This window comes from Neolamprologus multifasciatus, chromosome 17 (assembly GCF_963576455.1).
Source record: "Neolamprologus multifasciatus chromosome 17, fNeoMul1.2, whole genome shotgun sequence".
NCBI lineage: Eukaryota > Metazoa > Chordata > Actinopteri > Cichliformes > Cichlidae > Neolamprologus > Neolamprologus multifasciatus.
In genome coordinates this window covers 5,602,964-5,609,012 of record NC_140455.1, presented here as the reverse complement: position 1 = coordinate 5,609,012, position 6,049 = coordinate 5,602,964, and positions in this window count along the sequence as shown.

Below are 6,049 nucleotides of genomic sequence, written 5' to 3'. Positions count from 1 at the left end.
GGCCAACATTTCTACACGGTTAGGAATATATCGCCACCTGTTGCTTTGGCATGTTCTTAGCAGCGTTTTCCTTCATTTCTGCCTTTACGTGTGGACGGGATTATTTTTTAAAACGAAAACGGAAAATCTCCGTTTTCAAAAATACCCGTGTACGTGTGGATGTAGCCCCTGTTTGGATCATGAGGACTGACACCCTCTCTACTTTTAGGCTTTGGTTTAAAACTTTCTTTATGGTTAAACCTGATCAGGAGCTTCCCCATGATGGACAGTGAGTCCTTCCTTTTTACTCAATATGTGCTTAAACACAAGTCTACATTTAATTATTAGTTATTATTAATCTCTGGCTCTCTTCCACTGCATGTCTTTTGTCCTGTCTTCCTCCTCTGGAAGCACTTGCTCACAGGGGGTTGTCTGAGTTTGGAGTCTTCTCTCTCTTATTGTAGGGTTTTTACCTTACAATATCAAGCTCCTTAAGTCGATTGTTTTGTTGTGTTGTGATTTTGCGCAACATAAATAAAACTTCTGACCAGAATTTGTCCAGTTTAAGGTTTTTGGTTGCAAACCAAAAGTCACCAAGCCACCAAAATAATTCTTCAAGGTGGACAAGATACCATTTAGCACCCAATAAAGTTGATTCAGTTCATCTGGATGAAACATTTTTAGTGATAAAAATCACACTTTGAGCTTTCTTTAGTCTCAACTGGCAGCAGGTTTCCCAAACCTTATAAACAGTACAGTTACATAACAGTGAAAACCAGCAACAATGCATAATAATGAGCTGAAACTTTTACATTAGTGGTTTAAGAGAAATTCCAATGGTGTCAGCAGTATGTTTAGCCCAGGAGGAGCTAGGTTCTAAAATGCAGATGCAATGCACGGTGATTAACTGTGGTTAGGAAACACCCACTTTTGTTTAATTACAAGCGTTCACAAAAATCCTCTGGATTTTCCCAGACAGAGCGGTTACAATTAGTCATTTTGTATAATACCAGATGGCCGGTGAGTGTGCCCAAAAAGAGAAAAAAAAAAAGAAAAATTAAGAAAATAAAAACTAAGCTGGCAATCCATGAAATGTTTACCTTTGTTTAGACCAAGTACTGATACTATTACTTGTGATGTGTTACGTTGATATAACAGAATGACTTTATTAGATTTGTGAAAAGGTTTTGCACACCATGGCCTTGTCGCCCTGACCGTCAGTGAACTGACAGATTGCTCTAAACTGCAAATACGTCTGCATGTTCTGACATCACTCTTCATGCTCCAGCTGTTGTCATCAACCCCGTTAATGTGAATCGGGAGAACGATTTAGCAGCTCCTCATTGTAAATCCCTCATTGATTGCCTGGCATTCATTTGTGCACTGATCGTGACAGGCTTTATCCACTGACGTTTGCCCAAGTTGGCTTTGAAGGTCTTAACATCTGGGTTAAAGGTCAAAATGTGACAAGTTCACCAAAAAAATAAGAAGATAACAACTGAAATGAGGCAAATCTGCTGGTTTAGAGCTGTGTGTGTGCTTTGCATTGGATATTATCTCTATTTCAACAAACAGGAGACCAAAAAGAAAAGTTGGTTTGGTTGCCAGAAACCGCTGCACTGCATGCTGAAAAGATTTGGAGTTTTAGGAATGTCTTTCTGTCTGTCTTTCCTTGCTGTAATCTCCAGAGAGAGCTCAATGGTATAAAGTCAGCGTTATCAACATTTGTGAGGATCGACAAGGAAACATCAAACAAATGTGGTAACAATATGTGTAACAACAGGTGAACAGAGCAGAGCAAACAAGGGAAAGCAGAGTAAGGAAGAAAGCATGTGGACAGAAGCCGTGCTGCCCTCCAAGCTGTTTGCTGCCCTTTGCTATCTCGTCAAACACCTGCGATATTTCAGAGCAAGAATTTTACCAGTGATCTATCTTAGGTACTGTATACAACTTCAAGAGCCTTGATACAATAGGGCAGGTGTAACAGATGAACTAGAGGCCATGCTTTATTCCTCAAGAATTTTATCTTCGCTTTAGAGTTTCCAGAGGTGCCGGATCACCAATGCATTGTGTACATAAATTTTAAAAGTCCCAGAAAATAACATGGTCAAATATGCATGTAATCCCACTTGAGACTGCTATACACTGACCAAACAATAAATGGCCAAAGTTCAGCCACATTGCAAGTCCACTGAGGCCACATGGCTGTCTAGCCTTTCCCCCTTCTCACAAACATGCTCCCCATGCCCCCCTTCCAAAACAACCCCTCCCGAGAGTAATTTAAATTCGGTTAAATAGCCCATATTCCTAGTAATTAAAGCTCTGCTGGTTTCAGACCGCACATCTAGATTCCAGGACTTTCGTGATCATAACCTTCCAAAATGTCAAAGTGATGGATATCATCCAGCAGCTCATCCTCATTGTCATTGTGATCCATTATTCTGCTTCTTTGAAGAAGTGGAAAACAACCGCTACCCTACATATTCACAGGGCACGCACAGACATTCAACCAAATTTTCCCCAATCTTTTGCGAAACCTTTTCGTCCACTTGTTTGTAGGCGAAAACGTGAGATGCACATGAGATTTTGAAAGTGACTTGGGGAAGCCTTTTCACCCAGCTTTGTCTGTTGTAAGTGGGTCGAATAAACGAAATGCCTCCACATCAGTCAGAATGTGTGTCACAAAGCATGCTTGTCTCTAGCTAACAGGGTGAAAGAGGCTCGGCTGAATGGCCCCCTTTTTCACTCTGACACTCAATTAAAGCCTAATTGGTTTGGGGTCCATGCAGGCATGTAGCAAGGCAACACCCCAGGCTTCCGTGCACTTGTTCCCTATTTTCTGACTCCCCCTTCCAGAAATATCCCTTTGATCTGTGAGCAAACAGAGTAGGTTGTAGGCCAAGGAGCTGACAGCCTATTTCTCCATGAAGATGGGCAGCAGTCTGAGACAAATTTGAGTGCTTTTACATTTCATTTGAATCCCAAATTAAATGGGCACTGAGAGTAATACGCTAGGATCACTGGTATACACATGACAATATGTAGTCAAGTGCTAATATGGATCCACAGTATAAGCACAGTGTGTGTGTGTGTGTGTGTGTGTGTGTGTGTGTGTTGTTTACTATCATGGATTATTGGAAGGTTTCCTAAGATCACTGTTCCTCATAGGCCCACACATTCACGATATAGAAGAAATATCAGTGTGGTTATGACTTGTTTTTAATAGTGTAGTCATGCAACTCCTACATCATACTTTGGTTATTAGGTCTCACAGGAAAAGTGAAGTAGTTAATTTCACTTCTAATTATATTCCACCATTTAACAGCAGTTGGTTCAAGGTGCTTAAAGTATGTGAGGTAAAGACTATAAAATATTTGAGGCACCTGCCATGACTGGTTAAGGGGAAGAAAGTTTGTGGACAAAACACATTAGAATAGGGATAGTTTCTCATTGTCTCACATGTAGACACCCACAGCTTAACTAATGGATGATTCAGAGTCACCTAATCCATCCCTAACCATGAACTTGATCAACAAGGAAGATTTTCTTTCCTATTCTTTCATTCCTCCTTTTAGTTTCACCACTGTGAGGTTAACTGCACAGTCTCCAGGAGGCCCTGAGACAGCTGCATCAGTCAACCAGCTAAACGTCTAATGTTATGTTTTACCCTTTTGATGCCCCCTGTTGAGGCAGGCCCACCATAGGTCGATCAATCCTGGGCATGTGTATCGAGGCTAGCTGACTGCCTTAGCTGCCCAAGTGATGTCAGCCCTTTTTAGCCATAGCCAGTGACTGGTCCTCTCAGCAGTGTTAGCCAATTCTCTTATAGCCTGCTGTTGTGCCTGTCCTCTGATCCAAATCTCTCTAAGCCCCTGCACCCCACTCCCACTGGGCACACCTTCCAGCCTCTGTCCTCTGCCTCAGCTGCCAAGTTGGCGTACCGCAGCTTCTTACGCTCTAATGCTTCCTCAATTGCTTCCTTCCACGGTACTGTCAGCTCAATGACATACACAAGTTTTTGGGAGTTAGACCAAAGGACAAGGTCTGGTTGCAGAGTAGTTGTTACGATCTCTGTGGGAAAAATTAGCCTCTAATCCAAGTCCACTTGCATCTGCCAATCCCTGGCAACCTTCAGTGTGCCCAGGTTTGTCTCCTTCCCGGACAAATGTTGATGAAAACTGACGCTCCTCTTGGTTCGTGAAAGGTTGAGCGTTAATGGATTTTATTTTGCGCTCAACTTTCTCGGCTAGACACCTGAGGACCTGGTTGTGTCTCCATGTGTATCTGCCCTGACTAAGGCTAGTCCTACTACCAACCAAGACATGGAGGAGGGGACTAAACTATGTAAACCAAAAAACATACTGTTTGAAAATATACTTTTTGTATTCCTGAAAAATACGCAATTTTTCCTTTTCGGCAAATGTCCTTAGCTCATATTGTCCTGGGAACCTTTACTCGACCTTAATTCACTTACTTTGAAAATAAAGGCTTAAAGTTTAACAGATATACTTAATAAAGTCTACTCAAAACTCTGCGTCAAAAGACCTGAACACAACAAGACGTATTTAAGATGATCATATCGGATAAGAAATGGATGGTAATTATCAGTTAACATCTCTGAAAATTAAAGCAAAATGTGAAATATGAACCATTCATTACCCCCTCCCCCCCCAGAACAGTCCACTGCTTATTTATTTATCCATAACTTCAAATCATGTTAGCCTGTATGCACATTCATGAAGGGAATATTTATTATGTAAAACACATTTTAAGCCTGTCTAATGAAAGAAATGTCCAATATTACAGCTCTCTGCCCGTCCGTGTTTCCTAAAATCAGATGACCACAAAGTAATATCATATTTACATCCTTTGTCACTGTTCTTGTATCTTTTGATGGAATGACAAAACAACAACAACAGCAAGAGCAACCTGCAGACTCACACACACACACACACGCACGCAGGGACGTTAACACAAAACAGATGGCCTCATCCCATGTAATGAGTTACTCCACTGCAAAATCTTTGTGTAGCCATCAGAAGCATGAACCATAGTTCCTGAATAGTTGGCCTCTGGTGACCTTGACCCATTCTGGTTTACGTCACTTTGTGGGAACACCACAGCCTAATTCTGCCTCTTTGTTTTCTTCCCTTGGTGTCTCATAGAGCCCAGAGATTTCTGCACGAAAAACACTCAACAGTAGCAAACAGCTCGTGGGACGTCCTTGCACATTCCAGCATCTGGAAACGTCCTAACAAACTGTCACAGGGTCCAAGTTGTAGTTAACAGGAAGACATGAGTGGATATAAAACTAAAAGATCACACATACAGAATGGGAAATAACAAGCGAATTACTTTTTTTAAAAAAATTTTTTTAAATGAAAGGTATAATGTGTTAATCTGAAGTGAGTGTAGGAGTCAAAACAGAATAATAACAATAAAATGGGCAGATTTATTTCTGTCTTCATGTAAGAGTAGATAAATTACTTAGAAATCTGTATTTTATTTACTCTCACTTATAAATATATTTTACTTTTTGGGTTTGAAAAGATGAAGCAGTCTTGATCTGTGGTTTCCTCGCACCACACTGTGGCTGAGTGGGAAAAAAGGGAAACTTTGTGGGCTTTTTCTTCCTGGTTTTGGAAGATCGAAAGTATTTTGAATGGTTGCTGTCATGAAATCGAGTGGTGCTTGAGGACACTGGTGATGCTGTGTGGCTGGGATCTGTGGGTCATTATAACTATTATCTTTAATTCAGATTATACACCTGACATAACAGGACTGAACAGTTTTCACTGGATAGAAACCGAAAATCACTGTCTGCTGACAGAAATAATAAAAAAAATCACGCACTATCTGTCAGAAAGCATCATAACTTCATTAATTTATTTACTGATATTATTTTTTTTAAATAGTATTATTACTGGAATGAGAGACATATACTAACAGTGTGCATATACAGACCTGGCATAAAATAAATAAGATTTCTGTTGAACTGTGAGCCATGCGAAGATACTCTAGCAGAGTCCAGGAATAAAAATATGGAACTTGAAAAAGTAAAACTTGAAGT